At 29.6% G+C, this 21889-nt stretch overlaps 17 non-coding genes across 17 annotated transcripts; 12 read left to right on the forward strand and 5 right to left on the reverse strand.

The window, feature by feature from the left end:
* The first annotated feature begins 3956 nt into the window (after window positions 1–3956).
* Trnad-guc lies at window positions 3957–4028 on the forward strand. The gene has a single exon. It is a non-coding gene; the product is annotated as a tRNA-Asp (tRNA).
* A 2646-nt stretch (window positions 4029–6674) lies between these two features.
* Trnad-guc lies at window positions 6675–6746 on the forward strand. The gene has a single exon. It is a non-coding gene; the product is annotated as a tRNA-Asp (tRNA).
* A 409-nt stretch (window positions 6747–7155) lies between these two features.
* Window positions 7156–7227, reverse strand: Trnad-guc. The gene has a single exon. It is a non-coding gene; the product is annotated as a tRNA-Asp (tRNA).
* Window positions 7228–10239: 3012 nt separating this feature from the next.
* Trnad-guc lies at window positions 10240–10311 on the reverse strand. Its single transcript has one exon. It is a non-coding gene; the product is annotated as a tRNA-Asp (tRNA).
* A 136-nt stretch (window positions 10312–10447) lies between these two features.
* Trnad-guc lies at window positions 10448–10519 on the forward strand. The gene has a single exon. It is a non-coding gene; the product is annotated as a tRNA-Asp (tRNA).
* A 3115-nt stretch (window positions 10520–13634) lies between these two features.
* Window positions 13635–13706, forward strand: Trnad-guc. The gene has a single exon. It is a non-coding gene; the product is annotated as a tRNA-Asp (tRNA).
* A 708-nt stretch (window positions 13707–14414) lies between these two features.
* Trnad-guc lies at window positions 14415–14486 on the reverse strand. Its single transcript has one exon. It is a non-coding gene; the product is annotated as a tRNA-Asp (tRNA).
* Window positions 14487–14757: 271 nt separating this feature from the next.
* Window positions 14758–14829, reverse strand: Trnad-guc. The gene has a single exon. It is a non-coding gene; the product is annotated as a tRNA-Asp (tRNA).
* Window positions 14830–15992: 1163 nt separating this feature from the next.
* On the forward strand, window positions 15993–16064 carry Trnad-guc. Its single transcript has one exon. It is a non-coding gene; the product is annotated as a tRNA-Asp (tRNA).
* A 137-nt stretch (window positions 16065–16201) lies between these two features.
* Trnad-guc lies at window positions 16202–16273 on the forward strand. Its single transcript has one exon. It is a non-coding gene; the product is annotated as a tRNA-Asp (tRNA).
* A 177-nt stretch (window positions 16274–16450) lies between these two features.
* Window positions 16451–16522, forward strand: Trnad-guc. Its single transcript has one exon. It is a non-coding gene; the product is annotated as a tRNA-Asp (tRNA).
* Window positions 16523–16907: 385 nt separating this feature from the next.
* Window positions 16908–16979, forward strand: Trnad-guc. The gene has a single exon. It is a non-coding gene; the product is annotated as a tRNA-Asp (tRNA).
* Window positions 16980–17183: 204 nt separating this feature from the next.
* On the forward strand, window positions 17184–17255 carry Trnad-guc. Its single transcript has one exon. It is a non-coding gene; the product is annotated as a tRNA-Asp (tRNA).
* Window positions 17256–18359: 1104 nt separating this feature from the next.
* Trnad-guc lies at window positions 18360–18431 on the forward strand. Its single transcript has one exon. It is a non-coding gene; the product is annotated as a tRNA-Asp (tRNA).
* Window positions 18432–18680: 249 nt separating this feature from the next.
* Window positions 18681–18752, forward strand: Trnad-guc. The gene has a single exon. It is a non-coding gene; the product is annotated as a tRNA-Asp (tRNA).
* A 313-nt stretch (window positions 18753–19065) lies between these two features.
* Trnad-guc lies at window positions 19066–19137 on the forward strand. The gene has a single exon. It is a non-coding gene; the product is annotated as a tRNA-Asp (tRNA).
* A 784-nt stretch (window positions 19138–19921) lies between these two features.
* Trnae-uuc lies at window positions 19922–19993 on the reverse strand. The gene has a single exon. It is a non-coding gene; the product is annotated as a tRNA-Glu (tRNA).
* Window positions 19994–21889: the final 1896 nt, after the last annotated feature.

The raw sequence follows: 21889 nt of genomic DNA on the forward strand, positions 1-21889 counted from the left end.
TCAGTTCTAGTTCAGTTCTAGTTCAGTTCTAGTTCAGTTCTAGTTCAGTTCTAGTTCAGTTCTAGTTCAGTTCTAGCTCAGTTTTAGTTCAGTTCTAGTTCAGTTCTAATTCAGTTCTAGTTCAGTTCAAGTTTAGTTCTAGTTTAGTTCTAGTTCAGTACCAGTTCAGTACTACTTAGTTCAGTACTAGTTCTGTTATAGTTTAGTTGTAATTCATTTCTAGTTCTGTTTCAATTTACTTCCAGTTCATTTAAGTTCTAATTCTTGAATATAATCCAGATATTAGTTTAGCATTTATTGGTCCCATTTTTCCTTTCTTCAACATTTCATTTATCGAGTGTACAACTTTCTATGCGTGATGCGCTTTTACCACCCAAAAAATTTAACAACTTAAAATACAAAGCTTCGTTTTACCAAATATAAAAATAAGATAAAAAACTAAAACAGGATACAAAACAGAACGGATACAAAAGTGTCCTTAGCAGACATTATAATTAAAAAATGTTTTTCACTTCGTATGTTCGGTACTTTAGTACAAATTCAAATCCAAAATATTTAAATGACTACAAAACTTTTAATTTTTAAAGTTTTCTTTAAAAAAAACAAAATTTTAACAAATAAATTTAAAGTGTTTTTTATTTTGTTTGATAGTTATTGCTGTAACAAAATGTTTTCAGACATTTTTTATGGCTTAACAAATTATTTATTATTATTTTTATTTTAAATCTGTTTATCTGTAAAACAAATGTATTTTTATATATTTTTTTTGTCTGTCTATTGGTTGGATTTTTTTTTTGTTTTGCTATGTTGGTTGTATCAATTCAGTCCCGTATTGTAGTTTATATTTGTATGCAACTATTTTTATGCTTCAGGGCATTTTTTGTGTTTAAACCAGACATAGCAACACTTTTTGCATAAATAACAAAACATTTGAACAGGATGTGTTTGAAATGCGAAGTGTATACACAGACAAGCAAACCTGAGATAGAAAACATGTATGTATAAAAAATTAAAAAAAAAAATATATTTTTGGAAAATAAAAAACTTTTAAAATATTTATGATAAATGTTGGTATATTTGACTTTCTCTCTAAAAAAAACATGTTCATATGACCAAGAAGAATTTCCATATACAGGGACGTGTTTAATTTGTTAACATTTTGTATTATATATAACTTATTTATTGCTATCCTGTCTCTGTTATAACTAAGTTTTAATGTTTTTAGAAGTCCTCCTTGAAACAAATACATTTGCAAAATCAGTTATATAAAGGTTTTATTTTGTAAAAAAACATTTATTTAACCCCTTTTAAATATGTTTCCGTTTATATTATATTCATTTGTTGTTTAATAAAAATTTTCAAATTTATTGTTATATTTTATCGCATTTAATTACTTTAATTAACAAACCATAAAATATAACTAAACTAAATGTGTATGTATTCTAATAAATATTTTTTGTTATTTATAATATAATAAACGCTTTTTAACTTAATTAGGGAAAATTACACCATTGCCTTAAGTAACAGGAAATTTTAAATATAGAATTGTAATAAATGCAATGGATAAGATCTTAGAAAATGTTATTGGAAAGGATATATTTGAGACCTTAGTTTAGTCAAGTCTGTAGTATAGTCTATAGTATAGTCATGTTTATGGTCTAGTTTAGTCTGGTCTTTACCTAGTCTATATTCTAGTCTATAGTCTAGTCTATAGCCTAGTCTAGTCTATAGTCTAGTCTATAGTCTAGTCTATAGTCTAGTCTATAGTCTAGTCTATAGTCTAGTCTATAGTCTAGTCTATAGTCTAGTCTATAGTCTAGTCTATAGTCTAGTCTATAGTCTAGTCTATAGTCTAGTCTATAGTCTAGTCTATAGTCTAGTCTATAGTCTAGTCTATAGTCTAGTCTATAGTCTAGTCTATAGTCTAGTCTATAGTCTAGTCTATAGTCCAGTCTATAGTCCAGTCTATAGTCTAGTCTATAGTCTAGTCTATAGTCTAGTCTATAGTCTAGTCTATAGTCTAGTCTATAGTCTAGTCTATAGTTTAGTCTATAGCCTAGTCTATAGTCTAGTCTATAGTCTAGTCTATAGTCTAGTCTATAGTCTAGTCTATAGTCTAGTCCTATAGTCTAGTCTATAGTCTAGTCTATAGTCTAGTCTATAGTCTAGTCTATAGTCTAGTCTATAGTCTAGTCTATAGTCTAGTCTATAGTCTAGTCTATAGTCTAGTCTATAGTCTAGTCTATAGTCTAGTCTATAGTCTAGTCTATAGTCTAGTCTATAGTCTAGTCCATAGTCTAGTCTATAGTCTAGTCTATAGTCTAGTCTATAGTCTAGTCTATAGTCTAGTCTATAGTCTAGTCTATAGTCTAGTCTATAGTCTAGTCTATAGTCTAGTCTATAGTCTAGTCTATAGTCTAGTCTATTGTCTAGTCTATAGTCTAGTCTATTGTCTAGTCTATAGTCTAGTCTATAGTCTAGTCTATAGTCTAGTCTATAGTCTAGTCTATAGTCTAGTCTATAGTCTAGTCTATAGTCTAGTCTATAGTCTAGTCTATAGTCTAGTCTATAGTCTAGTCTATAGTCTAGTCTATAGTCTAGTCTATAGTCTAGTTTATAGTCTAGTCTATAGTCTAGTCTATAGTCTAGTCTATAGTCTAGTCTATAGTCTAGTCTATAGTCTAGTCTATAGTCTAGTCTATAGTCCAGTATATAGTCTAATCTATAGTCTTGTCTATAGTCTGTTGTATATTCCAGTCTATAGTCTAGTCTAAAGTCTAGTCTATAGTCTAGTCTATAGTCTAGTCTATAGTCTAGTCTATAGTCTAGTCAATAGTCTAGTCTATAGTCTAGTCTATAGTCTAGTATATAGTCTAATTTATAGTCGAGTTTATAGTCTAGTCTATAGTCTAGTTTATAGTCTAGTCTATAGTCCTATAGCCTGGTCAATAGTCTTGTGTATAACCTAGTCCATAATCTAGTCTATAGTCTGAACTATTGTATAGATTTTAGTCTTTTCTATAATTAAATCTATAGTCTTGGTCTATAATCTGGTCTATAGTCTTGTCCACTCGAGTTTAGTCTTTATATTATTCTATATTAAAGTCTGTGTCTTGTCTATACTGAAGTTCATAGCCTAAATAGGCAGTACTTTATTTAAGCTTACTGTTTAGACTACAGTTTTGTAGTTGGTCTATAATCTAATTCATTATCTAATAGATTTTTTATAGTTTCCAAGCGGTATAACAGTTTTGCATTTTTAAGTTTTTAAACTTGTAATGTTTTAAGAACTTTTTCAATTTTTTAATTTTTCATAAAAATTAATTAAAATTTTCAAATGTTATTAACTCTATTTAAGTTATTTCTTAGCCTCTCACAATAAAATCTATTATTTTAAACATTCCCCAGTAAATAGTTTATTCTAATGTTTAACAACAAAATGTTTAACAATTCTTTTAATCAAAATTTCATTTATAATAATCTCTTGTTTTATAATAGTATTTAAGTATTTTTAATAAATTTAAATATTCTCTTTATTAAACAACATAAACGAAAGTATACGATGTGTCAGTTTATATAACCTCTGTTGACTGACACTTTAAAAAACAAATCAAAATTTTCAAATAAAACAAACTTTTTTATTTCATTTTAGTTTAGGCATTAAATTTTTTTTATTATACTCTTTTTAGATCTAGTACACAATTAATTACACATTGTTAAGTTTTATACTTATTAGAAGAAAGTGAAATTATTCTAATTTTTTTATGATACAAGTAAATAAATTTATGACAAAACTTTGTCTACAGGCTAATAAACTTACATGCAACCAAATGAAAGTTACAGTGTTAGACGATTAACAGAAAGAATAGTTAAAATTGTATTGTTTATTTAGAATGTTTATGTAGAATTTAGTTGGGTGTAGGTTATAACTAAGAATTGCCATAATCTGAGTAACATCCTCGATAGTATAGTGGTCAGTATCCCCGCCTGTCACGCGGGAGACCGGGGTTCAATTCCCCGTCGGGGAGATCTACAAGCTTTTTTAATTTAAAATTTTTTAAAAACTATTGAAAAGTCCAAAATATTGAAATTTTTTTACAGTCTTGACTTTAGAATCGCAAAAATTTCTAAAGTCTTGGCTGTAATGTGTAGTGGGGCTATAGACGCTTCCATAGTTTGGACTATAGTACGGACTATAGTTCCATTTGTAGAATGGACAATAAGTTTTGCCTGTAGTCTGGACAATAGTTTCGCCTATAGTATTAAGTTTAGTCTCGTCTCTTGTCTGGACTATAGTACAACCTATAGTCTAGTTTATGGTCTCAGATATAGTCCATATCTCAGACCAGAATAGACCGAACTACGTTTTATATTATATAAACTATAATCTAGGCCGTAAACGATAAAGAATACATACAAAAAACTGTTTCTTCAACATCTCCCCGACGGGGAATTGAACCCCGTCTCCCGCGTGACAGGCGGGGATACTGACCACTATACTATCGAGGATGTTGCTAGAATATCGAAAATATTCGTATTTCAAATATAATTATTTAAAAATTTATAAAATGTTAAAAACAATAGTTCATTCATATAAATTTGGCCACACCATGTGATCACTAATACCTAAGTAATATAATAACAATATCTCTTGAATTTGTTTAACAATATACAAAAATTTATTTTTAATACATCTTCAATTTACCTTAAATTTTATTCTTATGCCAAATTAAACTTCAAATTCTCTTTAAAGCCAAAACCATACAAATCATATTTATTCACAACAAATACAAGAAAAGAACATTCAGTATAAAAATTATGTATATAATACTCATAAAGTACTTGAAAAGCATTTTCATTACGTTAATTACAAAATACAAATATGAGCAATTTTCGACTGTGATTTCATTTAAACACTCAAACACCAAAAACTGAAATCAGCATCCGGGGTTTTTTTGTCTGTTTTTCATATGGACAAACACACAATAACAAATACACTTCAGTTAACTCACACATACACTAATGAATTGTTTCTGAAAACAGCAACAACACAAACATAAGGATCTATCTACCAAAGAGGAGTTTATTTGAATATGTGAAAAACTAGTCCGCCTGGTTGAGAACTCTCTATAAATTGTAAATATTCAGCCGACCACTTGACAGAGAGTATTATTTTGTTTGTATTTTGTATGTTTTTATAAATACAAATGTTCTGTATTATGTTTTTCTTGTTGTTAGGAACAACAGCAACAACAACAGCAGCAATATTAAGAGAAAACGAGAAAAAAAGCAAAGGGATGCGAATATTCGACCATCTTGTATTGATTTTACAAACAACAGTATGTTTAAAAATATGTTTGATATGTCTAGTGTAATTTAGTAATATAACGAGGGATAATTTTTAAGTCAATATAATATGAATACACATTTCTAAAATTTTTCAGAGAAAATCCTAAACCCTTTAAAAACTTAAAACCTATAGTCTAGTCTAAAGTCTAGTCTATAGTCTAGTCTATAGTCTAGTCTATAGTCTAGTCTATAGTCTAGTCAATAGTCTAGTCTATAGTCTAGTCTATAGTCTAGTATATAGTCTAATTTATAGTCGAGTTTATAGTCTAGTCTATAGTCTAGTTTATAGTCTAGTCTATAGTCCTATAGCCTGGTCAATAGTCTTGTGTATAACCTAGTCCATAATCTAGTCTATAGTCTGAACTATTGTATAGATTTTAGTCTTTTCTATAATTAAATCTATAGTCTTGGTCTATAATCTGGTCTATAGTCTTGTCCACTCGAGTTTAGTCTTTATATTATTCTATATTAAAGTCTGTGTCTTGTCTATACTGAAGTTCATAGCCTAAATAGGCAGTACTTTATTTAAGCTTACTGTTTAGACTACAGTTTTGTAGTTGGTCTATAATCTAATTCATTATCTAATAGATTTTTTATAGTTTCCAAGCGGTATAACAGTTTTGCATTTTTAAGTTTTTAAACTTGTAATGTTTTAAGAACTTTTTCAATTTTTTAATTTTTCATAAAAATTAATTAAAATTTTCAAATGTTATTAACTCTATTTAAGTTATTTCTTAGCCTCTCACAATAAAATCTATTATTTTAAACATTCCCCAGTAAATAGTTTATTCTAATGTTTAACAACAAAATGTTTAACAATTCTTTTAATCAAAATTTCATTTATAATAATCTCTTGTTTTTATAATAGTATTTAAGTATTTTTAATAAATTTAAATATTCTCTTTATTAAACAACATAAACGAAAGTATACGATGTGTCAGTTTATATAACCTCTGTTGACTGACACTTTAAAAACAAATCAAAATTTTCAAATAAAACAAACTTTTTTATTTCATTTTAGTTTAGGCATTAAATTTTTTTTATTATACTCTTTTTAGATCTAGTACACAATTAATTACACATTGTTAAGTTTTATACTTATTAGAAGAAAGTGAAATTATTCTAATTTTTTTATGATACAAGTAAATAAATTTATGACAAAACTTTGTCTACAGGCTAATAAACTTACATGCAACCAAATGAAAGTTACAGTGTTAGACGATTAACAGAAAGAATAGTTAAAATTGTATTGTTTATTTAGAATGTTTATGTAGAATTTAGTTGGGTGTAGGTTATAACTAAGAATTGCCATAATCTGAGTAACATCCTCGATAGTATAGTGGTCAGTATCCCCGCCTGTCACGCGGGAGACCGGGGTTCAATTCCCCGTCGGGGAGATCTACAAGCTTTTTTAATTTAAAATTTTTTAAAAACTATTGAAAAGTCCAAAATATTGAAATTTTTTTACAGTCTTGACTTTAGAATCGCAAAAATTTCTAAAGTCTTGGCTGTAATGTGTAGTGGGCTATAGACGCTTCCATAGTTTGGACTATAGTACGGACTATAGTTCCATTTGTAGAATGGACAATAAGTTTTGCCTGTAGTCTGGACAATAGTTTCGCCTATAGTATTAAGTTTAGTCTCGTCTCTTGTCTGGACTATAGTACAACCTATAGTCTAGTTTATGGTCTCAGATATAGTCCATATCTCAGACCAGAATAGACCGAACTACGTTTTATATTATATAAACTATAATCTAGGCCGTAAACGATAAAGAATACATACAAAAAACTGTTTCTTCAACATCTCCCCGACGGGGAATTGAACCCCGGTCTCCCGCGTGACAGGCGGGGATACTGACCACTATACTATCGAGGATGTTGCTAGAATATCGAAAATATTCGTATTTCAAATATAATTATTTAAAAATTTATAAAATGTTAAAACAATAGTTCATTCATATAAATTTGGCCACACCATGTGATCACTAATACCTAAGTAATATAATAACAATATCTCTTGAATTTGTTTAACAATATACAAAAATTTATTTTTAATACATCTTCAATTTACCTTAAATTTTATTCTTATGCCAAATTAAACTTCAAATTCTCTTTAAAGCCAAAACCATACAAATCATATTTATTCACAACAAATACAAGAAAAGAACATTCAGTATAAAAATTATGTATATAATACTCATAAAGTACTTGAAAAGCATTTTCATTACGTTAATTACAAAATACAAATATGAGCAATTTTCGACTGTGATTTCATTTAAACACTCAAACACCCAAAAACTGAAATCAGCATCCGGGGTTTTTTTGTCTGTTTTTCATATGGACAAACACACAATAACAAATACACTTCAGTTAACTCACACATACACTAATGAATTGTTTCTGAAAACAGCAACAACACAAACATAAGGATCTATCTACCAAAGAGGAGTTTATTTGAATATGTGAAAAACTAGTCCGCCTGGTTGAGAACTCTCTATAAATTGTAAATATTCAGCCGACCACTTGACAGAGAGTATTATTTTGTTTGTATTTTGTATGTTTTTATAAATACAAATGTTCTGTATTATGTTTTTCTTGTTGTTAGGAACAACAGCAACAACAACAGCAGCAATATTAAGAGAAAACGAGAAAAAAAAGCAAAGGGATGCGAATATTCGACCATCTTGTATTGATTTTACAAACAACAGTATGTTTAAAAATATGTTTGATATGTCTAGTGTAATTTAGTAATATAACGAGGGATAATTTTTAAGTCAATATAATATGAATACACATTTCTAAAATTTTTCAGAGAAAATCCTAAACCCTTTAAAAACTTAAACTATAAAAAAAATTAACATCTCCCCTTAAAAACATGAAATATAAAAAAATTATAACGTCTCCCAGACGGGGAATTGAACCGCGGTCTCCCGCGTGACGGGCGGGGATACTAACCACTATACTGCCGAGGATGTTCTCTTATCCTTAAATGAACAATAACTACGGAATAACTGAATCAGAACTAGAACCGAACTAGAACTGAACTAGAACTGAACTAGAACTGAACTAGAACTGAACTAGAACTGAACTAGAACTGAACTAGAACTGAACTAGAACTGAACTAGAACTGAACTAGAACTGAACTAGAACTGAACTAGAACTGAACTAGAACTGAACTAGAACTAAACTGGAACTGAACTAGAACTGAACTAGAACTGAACTAGAACTGAACTAGAACTGAACTAGAACTGATCTAGAACTGAACTTAAACTGAACTAGAACTTAACTAAAGCTTATCGAATTTTCAAATCACTTTAAAATCTCTTCACTTTTAAATTATATTCGTCTAAAGTAAGGCTTAAATTACATTAACCAGGATATTGTTTAAACGTACTTGTTTGTATCCTAGGATGTGAGTTTGTTTGAGTGTGCTTATATCATTATGAGCATAAACATTTAAATGGTTTAAAATACAAAAGTTTTATATTTGGAAAATAGTAAATTTTCCATAACATCCAACCATTGTACGAAATAAGAATTTTTGCTGTTGTTGTGCTAAGCTGATTTTTTGCTCATGTTATTTTTTTGTATTCTGTAGAATACTGGACAAGAGAAGCAAAAAAAGTACTGAATTCAAAAACCCCAATAACAACAAATGAATACACTTAAATAAAATTCATACCCAAAAATGTATGATGGTGATGAGATGGGTTGGAAATAAGTAAGTAAACTGAGTATTTGCCAACATGAAAACATGAACAGGAATTATAAATGATATAAACCAGCAGATCGAGGGAGGCTGGTCTGAATTACTAGGTTAACATATTAGTAAACAATAGAATCCACTTATTGCAATCGCTATTTTATTAGACAATTGTCGTTGTAGGAAGTGTCTTAACTCAAGATTATAGAGGATACTTAAGTGTCAAATTATTGAAAAAATACAATGTAAAAGAGATGCATTATCATTTCCAAAACTACTGGGTCCATAAGTACATGAAATAAATGTGTGTATGTATCTGTGTTTAAATGCATGTTATATACATACATGTGAAGTATAAAAGTAGAGTTAAAAATTTCTGGATTTTTGTTGTTAATAATGAAGCTGATGATGATGGTTACAATACAATATCCCTTGGCCGTGACCGTGGCAACCAACGGCATCATCATCGTCATCAGTTATAAAACAGTTTTTCCAATTTTTCTTCTTTTTGGAAAAACAAAATTTACATAAAAATCGCATTACACTTAACATCCACTTTGCTTAACGAAGCACACAAAGTTGTTTTCCTATGTTTTTGTTAAAATGTGAAAAAGTCTGTCTGCATATTTGTCTGATTGTATGTTTTTTCATACGTGTGTGTGTATGGAACAGACAAACCAGCACTTACGCAAGCAGGAATTTCAAAATCAGCCATTGTGTGTGTGTGTGAGTAAAATGCATTTATGTATATTTAAGTGAGTGTATGTGGGTGTTTGGGGAGTTTAGCTATATTTAAACAAACATATCATATAAATTTTAGTTTGTTTAAATGCGTATGTTTTTAAAATGGACCAAGAAGTAAGACCAACAGTGGGTCCTAGTAATAAGCAATTACATATGTAAATAAATTAAAAACGTAATAAATTTCCTAAAGGAACTGCTACTTTTAGGTAGCACTTGTTTGTTGTGATTACAAAAGTGTGGACATTATCTAGGTTCCACTGTTTTTCGTTTTTGACCAATGTCAAAACCAAGTTTGGTTACTCGTATTCATGCTATAGTATTATATTTGTTTTGATTATACTTTGGCCATAAAGAGGATTAATTTTGTGTAGTTGTAATTAAAACTTTAAATGTAAATACGAGAGCAAATCTAAAGGCAAAGAACAAAAAGAGTCCTACGATCTCCCCGACGGGGAATTGAACCCCGGTCTCCCGCGTGACAGGCGGGGATACTGACCACTATACTATCGAGGATGTTGCAGCAACATTCTATAAACCTTAAGCTAAGTTACATCACACAATTATTTCTAAGAATTTATATATCTGTTGAATATTTAAAAGTTCTGAGTGCTGCATTACAAATAGCTTCAAATTTAATGTTGCATCAACATCCTCGATAGTATAGTGGTCAGTATCCCCGCCTGTCACGCGGGAGACCGGGGTTCAATTCCCCGTCGGGGAGATCGTTCGATTTTTTATTTTCTACAATACAGAACAATTCCACTTTTAACTCCAATATTGGAATTAATAGAAAAGCAAACTTACATTGCATGCCTACTTTGTCATCGATTAATGATATTGTCTACTTCCAAACTTCAACTCTTTCCACAATCGCCACCATTTAATTTATTTTAATGTTTTGTGTAGTACGCTTGTTTTTCAATTATAAATCTTTTCCACAAAATGTCAAACTTTATGAGCCCCATGTTTATACAATAATATGAATTTCTCTTGCTGTTTACTGTCGCACTTAATAGGTCCTATGTTTATGACAGCATAACAAAAAACCTTAAATTAACTAAAGAAAATAGTAACAAATTATAAATAAAAAACAAACTTTATGATTAATAAAAAAATATATATGACATATAACAGAAGGAACTTAAGTTTGATATAAAAACAATTTGTTAAATAAACAAATAAATGGGAAAACATTAAATGGGTGTAAAACAATTAAGATTTACAACAAATTAAAAGCCTAGGAAATTATGGTATAGAGCAAGAACTGAACAAAAAGTGAACTTGAACTGAACCAGGACTAGAACTGAACTAGAACTGATCTAGAACTGAACTAGAACTGAACTAGAACTAAACTAGAACTGAACTAGAACTGAACTAGAACTGAACTAGAACTGAACTAGAACTGAACTAGAACTGAACTAGAACTGAACTAGAACTGAACTAGAACTGAACTAGAACTGACCTGGAAAAGGTATTCTAAATATATAATTTTAAACTTTTTTAAAACTTTAAACTTTATAGCAATTTAAATACATATGTCCATGTACATATATGTGGCACAAAAAAAAAATTATTTTCAATGTAAAATGTATCTGTTTAAATGTCATGACATTAGTGAAAATTACTATGAAAAATTCTAAAAACTTCAACAACATTTATGCACCCATCTCTAAAAGGCCATTTAGAACATCTGTCATGGTTTCCTTAGTCGAATTATAAAATATGTACAACAAAATCAAAGAAATATTTGCAATACATTGCAAAAAAATAAAATAATAATAATCAAAGGAACAAGGAATTATGATTACAAAATGCACTTGTTACGTGCAGACTACTGGTCCAATATCACAATGTAAATCACCCTTAAAATTCTTCTAAAACTTACACAAAATCATTTACAAAATGTTCACATTATAAGTACAATTACAATACCGCAAAAAATATATATTATAGGTATAAAATATTAAGATACGCAGACAATAAACAACCCTCTTTGCATCTGTAAGTACATTTAAACTTGATAAAAGGATAACGGCTAAGGATACCAATAAACCACATTAATACATACAAGCATGTACAATTTTTATTTGAAATATTGCATTTATTGCTCTAAATGTGTAGTGAAAAAGAAGAACTGATCATAATTTAATAAATTGTATAAAATATTTATGACTTTTTGTATAAGTGTACCATCATCCATCCATGAAGTACATACTTACTCTAATATATGTATATTCAGTAGTGTAAAATTCGATTATACGCATTTTATTGAATTAACACAATACCACTAAAGGGATTTGGTTGTAGTCTTGTTTTCTAGTGTTTCACAGTTCAGTATAATCATAATGCTAACAAGTGTTTTTAAAGTAATTTATGGTTTACCACCCCAAACCTGAATTGTCTTTGGGTGAAAATATGGTAAAAGCTTTTCAATGTTTCGGTGAGATGTTTCTAAAAATAATGGTACTTATTGAAAATGTTCACAGTTCCAACTATAGCGAAAAATATATAACGTTAACTAGTTCAAGTTCCGTCCAATTGAGTTTTAGTACAGTTCTTGTTTAGTTCCAGTTTAAATGTTCTACTTCAGTTCTAGTTTAGTTCTAGTTCAGTTCTAGTTCAGTTCTAGTTCAGTTCTAGTTCAGTTCTAGTTCAGTTCTAGTTCAGTTCTAGTTCAGTTCTAGTTCAGTTCTAGATCAGTTCTAGTTCAGTTCTAGTTCAGTTCTAGTTCAGTTCTAGTTCAGTTCTAGTTCAGTTCTAGTTCCGTTCTAGTTCAGTTCTAGTTCAGTTCTTTAGTTCAGCACTAGATGTAGAAATGAATAAATTTTTGTACAACAGCTGCTCTCATAACTTAATAAAATCAATCAATTATATATCATTGGCAATAAATAAAACTGCAGCCATTTATCAAATACTTGGCTATATTTTTATTAAGTTAGTGACTTTAATAACCAAAAAAATATTAGCTAATTTATTTACATATATGACAGTCATTTATCAATTTTGAACAAAAACCAGCATATAACTTCTATAAATATTACAAACTCCAAAAACTAAACCATATGAAAGAAATTAATTACAAACCCTTAAAAATGCATTAAAAAAATCTACCATTGAGAGATAAACAACAATCAAGCATGTCATTATTTATTACCTCCTGGTGGTAGTTTATATTTTTAAATGCAACTTATTAATCATTTTGTTTTATAAAAAACAAAAATCCTTAAATACATTAAAAAATTTATTTCGAACAAAAAAGGACATCGTTAAGTTGATTATATTTTTTTTTTATCGTGTTTGGGGACTATTTTGTAAAACACATTAACAACAATATTATAAAGTTGTGTTTTACTTTAGCGTACTTTATTTCGGGCAGACGTAGAAAAGTTCATAGTTGAAGTTAAAAATGTCAACGACAGGTGAGTAAATAACTTTTCACTATTTGTTGACAATGCTATAAATTGTTTAAAACTGCATATATACAATATTCTAAGAAATATGTACTGGGTATAGTTGAGTATTTTAAGGATAATAACCTTAAATAAAGTTAATTTGAATGTTTTAATCATTTTTATGATTCTTTTACATTTTTTGTTTGTTTTTAAATAAAGATGTTTTAACACGCCATCATTTTTATAGCATATAGTTTTAAAGTGAATCATAAGTTTGAAGAATATGTGAGATGTGGTGAGGGTTAAAAGCAGGAAATAGTGCAGTTGGAGGACCTGGAATACATATTTTTTTGTAAAAAGTTTGAAGTTAGAATATTTGAGTCGAAAATATATTCAATCATTTTTGGAATAGAATGTTAGAAATGGTTCGAAAATATCTCAACATCCTCGATAGTATAGTGGTCAGTATCCCCGCCTGTCACGCGGGAGACCGGGGTTCAATTCCCCGTCGGGGAGATGTAATACTTTTTAGTCATTACCATATGTTTATAGAGAAATTATAGTTTTTCATCTTAAACAGTATTCCTGTCTTCATATATTCGAGACTATAAGACTATGCTGGAGAGTATAGGCGAGAGAATACATTATATAGTCTGCAAACGGAAACAAGTTCCAAGTTGTAAACTATAGACCCAGACCTTAAACAAGACTAAAGTTCAGACTATAGACAAGACTATTGTCTAGACTATGGTTAAGGCTATACATGTTTATAGTACTATTGATCAGGTCTAGACTATGGTTAAGGCTATACATGTTTATAGTACTATTGGTCAGGTTATAGACAGAATTATAGTACAGACTTTTTGAGATTGTGGATATTACTATTGCCCGGACTATACGCGATATCATAGTATAGACTGTAGTTTCCACAATAGCTGGACTAGGGTTGAGGCAATACAATACTATAATTGAGACTATTGACGACAGAACTATAGAGAAGACTTTATTTAAGACAATAGATAATATAGTTAAGATTATGGACGATACCGTCCGTATCTAGACTGTATATATATAGAGTCCATACTGTAGACGATTTAATACTTTGGTGGATGCTGTAGACTGCATACTGTCTAAATTATATACAATAGTATATAGGAAGGGACCAAGAATGTATACTTAATCTAGTATACATATTAGAGAATAAGATGTTAAAAAGGTTAACATCTCCCCGACGGGGAATTGAACCCCGGTCTCCCGCGTGACAGGCGGGGATACTGACCACTATACTATCGAGGACTACAAGAATAGATTGTACAATTATTTATACAAATTTTTAATTAATAAAATTAATAAAAAATTTTATCAATAAAATATGCAGTTTTCTTTAATGCAAGACAAGACGTATGATGCAGTGGCATGTTGCCAAATTTCATGTTATAAAAATTAACATTTCGAATAAATACATTTAATAATTGATCTTGAAATTTAAGTAGCTGTTGATGGATATATTCTAAATAAATTTTTATTAAACATTTAAATAATTTTTGTAAAAAACTGTTCTCTAAAACTCCCCGACGGGGAATTGAACCCCGGTCTCCCGCGTGACAGGCGGGGATACTGACCACTATACTATCGAGGACTGCGGAGCTCTTTAATTGAATATATGAATATGTATTAGAGATCATATCATAGAACTGCCTTGTTGCCAAATTTCGTATGAAGAGCATTTAAGAGTGATCCTTTGCTTAAGAAAAGGAAGTTTTTTTTTAATTTTTAATTCTCATTTACACTAATTAACTCTCATTTTTTAAGCGATTGTACTCTTTTTTCACATTATTATGTGTTGCTATAGTGGTAATTTTTACCACTTTTAAACATTATCATTCTTGTATCTCATTTCCCACAGGTTTGTGGTTTGGAAACACAATCACACTTTTTCTTCAATTCTTCATTCTTAATACTGTAGTTTGAAACTCATATTCATAGACTTGTTTATTTTACTTTATAGTTTTTTATACATTGTGCCATGTATTTTGAATAATATTTTGTTTTGTAAGAGAAGTAAAACACCCAAGGGGTTGGTCGCATGTTCTTGTTAAACATACCAGACACATAAATTTTGCGTAACTCCCTAAACTGCAAAATAAAAAGACATAAACGCTACTAATACCACACACTTTCAATTGTTTGAAAGAGTTTGAGAAACATATTAACAATAACTCCCTTTATTAAACTCATAAAAACGTAAACAGAAGTTTTGAAAATGTTCCGAAAAAAACTATTACAAATGAAGAGGAAAAAAAACTGGGCATAAATTAGCTTTAGCACAAACCTGGCATAATTTCTCTGTTTTCCATAAGATAATTTCCACTTTCAAGTTGGAAACACAAAAAAAAAAATCGAATGTCCAACCCTTTATTTAGTTGTGATAAATAGGGTGGTTCAATAATGTCAAAATATTGTCGTTTATTGTGAAATCAATAAATTCAATTTAAAAACCTAAAATTGTCTGCTGTTACTTGTTCATTTTGTTGGTTGTATATAACATGTGCATTTAAATTTGTGATTTCAACACTTTTTCTTTTAAAAAAAATCTACACAGCTGTTGTCATCGTTTAAAGCTAATTTGTTCGGTGGTTTTGTCGAAAATGTTTAAACAAATTAGCTTGGTTTAGGAAAAGGGCGCTAGAAAGAAGACTTCATAGAAAAAATTGCAACAGATGGATCATATTTATCTTGTTATAAATTTCAATATTGCTATGTTGCCAAATTTCATGAAGGCATTTCGAAGGATTCATAACATCCTCGATAGTATAGTGGTTAGTATCCCCGCCTGTCACGCGGGAGACCGGGGTTCAATTCCCCGTCGGGGAGAAGAACGTCCTTTTTTACTGTAATCATGATCAGATATCAAGAAAGTGAAATTTGGCAACATGTTCTAAAAAAATTTTATAAATTTAAATTCCATTATTTAATTTGAAGTACGTAAAGTTATAACTCAATTCTCGTGATCCTCGATAGTATAGTGGTCAGTATCCCCGCCTGTCACGCGGGAGACCGGGGTTCAATTCCCCGTCGGGGAGGTTTACAAAATTTCTTTTTGCACCAATATATATATTGCTGTTATTTATATTAAATCATATATGTCCTTATTAGACTCCTTAATGTGTTTATAGTTTTTAAAGATAATACATTTTTATCCCAACACTTACTAATGACATTCCAATTCATTACTTTTTATGTTTGATTTCTTTATAACATCCTCGATAGTATAGTGGTCAGTATCCCCGCCTGTCACGCGGGAGACCGGGGTTCAATTCCCCGTCGGGGAGACGGTATCGCTTTTTTAATAAAATTAATACTCAAGGCTTGGAATGAGTACAAGTGCATTTGTATGCATTCTTAGCTCAAATCCATTCAATAACATTTTCACTTCTGTTTTTTTTTTCTTTAGCTTTTAAGAGATCCTATTTGAAATTTTTTGAACTTTTTTCATTAAGCCTTTTCGATGCATTTTCTATAACACTATATAATTCCAAATATTTCAGCTGATTCTAAAATTGCGTTTAACAATTAAATTGTTTATCTTTCAAAACATGTATATTTCGATATGTGAAAGGTCAAAGGTTATGTATTTATTTCAAATCTTGAAATTTGACAACAGTGTACGGAATGATAGCAAAATAACAAAAAGAATTGTATGAATTGAATGCACCGTCCTCGATAGTATAGTGGTCAGTATCCCCGCCTGTCACGCGGGAGACCGGGGTTCAATTCCCCGTCGGGGAGAAAGAAAAGTGATTTTTTTTGATATTTTTTTTTAGTTTTAAAAATATGAAATTATTAGAACCTATGAGGGCAGGTTGTGGAGTGATTATGAATCATAAATATTTTATTTAATCTTTATTTATTAATTATGAAAGAAGATTCTTAAATGGACAAGTTCCTGAGACTAACAACTTAACATGAAGCAATTTAGAACGTGTTATGTCATCCTCGATAGTATAGTGGTCAGTATCCCCGCCTGTCACGCGGGAGACCGGGGTTCAATTCCCCGTCGGGGAGATAAGCAACTTTTTCTAAGGTGAGAATTGTTATTTATGAAATACTAATTAGCTGAACTGGTTAACTGCAAATTTTATAATTTGTATGCTATAATTAATAAAACCTTTTCAAAATTGTCTTTAGAATATAAAAAGAATCCTAAATTTCATGAAACAATTCTTAATATTATTTCCAATTTTTCTTTCAAAAAGTTTTTCTTATTAAAAATTTTACAATCTATTTCCTTATTTCCTGTTTCTCGCTTACAAATTACTTTATTTGCTAAAATTTCATGTGTTTCTATTTTATGACTTTTTAAATATTTTATAAGTCAAGTTATGTTTATTTTCCTACAATTTTTATTTTGTATTTATTTCTGTTAACAATATCATGCTGCACTGCGTCATGTTTAAATACTAGATGAGTATCAGTTTTAAAATTCTTAATAAAAACTTGCGGAAATGGATGCGGTTTTAAATTACCCCATAAAGGTATGAACCTTAAATGTAATAAAACCATAATAGACACAGTTATGTATCATGTTGCTACTAGAGAAAAAAAAAAATAAAAAGACATTGTTTAAAATTTATATTCTACTCTAGAGACTTAATAGTCATGTTACATTTAATGACATTTTGCCAGAGAAATATAAAATAAAAATAACGATTTGTGGTACATATATTTTAAGGAAAATGTTGGGTCTGTTGTATATTTTTAATCACAGTAACCAAAAGAGCGTAGTTATGTGTTACATTAAAATAAATTATTAATAAAACATTTCGTGACAAACAATTAAATTGCTTATATGTATTTGAAAATTGATAAAGATTTACGCCCGTATTCATAAATATATTAAGCGCTCACTTTAGGTTTAATACGCGCATTTTCCATACAAAATTCCTACAATAAACCATCAATAACCTTATTAAGCATATATGAATATGAGGGTTATTCTTTTGAGACAATAAATTATTTATTCTTAATAATGAAATATCCGTTCAAGATCACGTATATCAAATGTTTCTTTTTTTTGATAATTACTACAATTATTTGAAGTATAATTCTTAAAAAATATTTTTTATTTTCATGATACTATATACAAGTTTTGTGCTTAATATTTCAACATCCTCGATAGTATAGTGGTCAGTATCCCCGCCTGTCACGCGGGAGACCGGGGTTCAATTCCCCGTCGGGGAGATTTGCATTTTTGTAAAGTTTAATTCAAACTTTTAGAGATAAATTTGTTATAGTGTAATATGAAAGATACGAATTGTGTTTGAAAAGGTCAAAGTTCATGTTGTTAGGAAGATATTTGATGCTTTAGATCAGTATTTTGATAAGTAATTATTACATCACAACACTACGTGCATTATAAAAACTAAGTTTGAACCAAATTTTTCGGAATTAATTCCAAAATCTTAATGTCTAATTTATAAAACCCCGTAGTCCTCGATAGTATAGTGGTCAGTATCCCCGCCTGTCACGCGGGAGACCGGGGTTCAATTCCCCGTCGGGGAGGAGAAGTTCTAAACAGAACATATTTTTTTGCAATTAGATTGCAATAACTTTGTTTGTATAGTACTTGTATACATTTTTTAATCGTAAAAAACATACAAAATCTTTCACTAATTATAATGAACCTCTATTTTAAACCCTTTTAATTGAATTATACAAATCAAAACTTTATTTAGTGTTAAAGGTCATAGCAATGTTTTGAAAATACATACCACATGTCAAGACATTGAGTTCAGGTCAAATATATTCCTTTTAAATCTTAGTAATGACTTTATCACTAGTTTGTATATGTATATGATGACTTCCATCCTTGTAATCCTCGATAGTATAGTGGTCAGTATCCCCGCCTGTCACGCGGGAGACCGGGGTTCAATTCCCCGTCGGGGAGATTGCGCGTTTTTTCTTATTTTTTAAAATATTAAGATAAACGTTCAATGTATACAATATTCTAAAACTTGTTGTAATTTAGATTTCATTGGGGGAGGTTCAGGGTAATATATCGTTAGAACTAGATAGCTCATTCTTTAAAGGTCACGGCTTTTATTTCAAGGTCAACTTTTACCAGCACTTTTGGTAATATTTTATAAACTTGTTTAGTTTGAAGAACCTTGCAGTCCTCGATAGTATAGTGGTCAGTATCCCCGCCTGTCACGCGGGAGACCGGGGTTCAATTCCCCGTCGGAGAGATATTGTAATAGATTTTTTTTGGTTTTATTTATACGTACCATGTACATACATACATACATACATACATACATACATACATACATACATACATACATACATACATACATACATACATACATACATACATACATACATACATACATACATACATACATACATACATATGCAAACATATCCACTTGATCGTTTCCAGTTCATTTTCTTGTTTGTAAATTCGACTTTATTTTAACTTTCAGTTGTTAACCTATGAATTTTAATATATATCATGTTCCCAAAGTTACATATTACAAAAGATCATGGCAATTTCTAAGTAACAAATAGAGATTAGATTTCCAATCACTTCTCTGAGATGTTAGCTTTAGTGCTTTTTTCACTATGAACCGTTAGTAGTTTAGTAATTAATGAATGAGATTGAAGCATAAACTAAAGAATGAAACAATCGTTTCAGTTGAAATTTTCTTAAATTAATGGAAAAATAAAAAAACTTCCCATACCGGGAATCGAACCCGGGCCTTCTGGGTGAAAGCCAGATATCCTAGCCACTAGACCATATGGGATATATAAAGTACATGGTATTTCAAATTATATAAATAAACTCAAAAGCTTACTAGTGTGTTTTGATTAAATAATGTTCTCTACCCGAAGTTGAAATCAATGTCAACAAACAACATTTGATTTTGCTCACCCTGTGTTGTTAAAGATCAAACAATACGATCAGTGAAGTACATTTTAAAAAGGGAAAAATAGAGTTAAAATGTCATATATTACTCACCACTGGTTTGCCGTGAGAAGTTGAATAAATTAACAAAAATAAAGATCATACGCTTAAGTACAAAATGTTTAGACGAATTTGTTATAAAATCACCAATAATATTCATTTATCAGAAAATAAGATCACCACAATTGAACACCATGATAGGGGAGACAGAGTTTAGTTAAGAAACGTTTTCCACCAGCCACTGAAAAGGTGAATAATATAGAGGCATGATCGCATGAGGTGAATTGTTGAATTTAGCGCAAGATCACCGATAAAGGTGAATTCTGTTTACTTTAAGATCTAAAAACTTAATAAAGCTACATAGCAATAGAGAAAGTTATTAACATTTTAAGTTTTTTGGTTTTTAATATTAATCATAAAATTTTTATCAAATCGAATATGTTATAAGATCACCAATAATATTCATTTATCAGAAAATAAGATCACCACAATTGAACACCATGATAGGGGAAACAGAGTTTAGTTAAGAAAAGTTTTTCACCAGCCACAAAAAAGGTTAATAATAGAAACAAGATCGCATGAGGTGAATATATGGACTTAGAGCAAGATCACCGATAAAGGTGAATTCTGTTTACTTTAAGATCATTAAACTTAATAACGCTACATAACGACAGAGGGAGCTATACACATTTTAACATTTTTCTGGTTTTTAATAAAAAATTTTTATTAACTTTTTTCTTTAACAATTGTTTATTAAATTTTTTTATTAATTTTAAGCAAATTGTAAATTAGTTTATTGTATTTCTTGTTATTATCACACACAGACACACTTTAACTTTAAAACACACACACAAATTATAACTTTTCTTTTATTTATATTTTACAACATTTTATGACACTTTACATCTTAATATATGAGGGATTTTAAAACATATTTCAAAAAGACTTTATTTTTTTCTTCTACTCCAACTCATACTCTACAATTTTATGTTTTATAACAGTTTGACTTTGTTTTGAAGGTACATATGTATGTGTGTTCGTAGTCTGGTGTTTAAATGTTTTTCACTCTGTGTGTCACCTGAAATAACTGTGTAAAATACTTGTAAATTTGAGAGATCATAAAAAATGAATATCCTGCTTCGGTAACGTATCCCCTTTACTTTGCTCTATAAGAGGACTAAACAATTTCGAAAAATAAAAACAAAAGTCTTTGTGGTTTATGACATTTTCTAAATACATACCCGTGCATGAGGTGTAAGAGTAAAATATATGTAACAGGAAGAGAAAGAAACATAAAGTTGAAACAATTTTTCATTAAACTTTATGATGCAACCATATAACATTTTAGTTAAATACAAGTACTTGAGACAGTGTAACTAGTATGTAAAGTTACAAAAGAAAAGTGGTTCCGGATATTTGTTATACAACAATTAAAACATTTAGCAGTATTTTCTAACTTATTTAGTACTTTTGCCTTAACAACTAGGACAAGCATCATATTGTCTGATTTATTTTTTGTTCCTCTGTTTATCTCTCTAAAATAAAGGGACATATATATTATTTTGGTTCCCCCCAAAAAAATTACAATTTCTATTACAGTTTTTATTTTACGATGGCTACAAGTTAAACACTGTACGTTACACCTATAGATGTAAATACCAGGACATACCTATATCCAGTTCCTTTACTTCGATACAATAATATGAACCAAGTTTATGTGCTATAATATAAAAGA

Source organism: Lucilia cuprina, chromosome 6, assembly GCF_022045245.1.
Source record: "Lucilia cuprina isolate Lc7/37 chromosome 6, ASM2204524v1, whole genome shotgun sequence".
In the NCBI taxonomy this organism is placed as follows: Eukaryota; Metazoa; Arthropoda; class Insecta; order Diptera; family Calliphoridae; genus Lucilia; species Lucilia cuprina.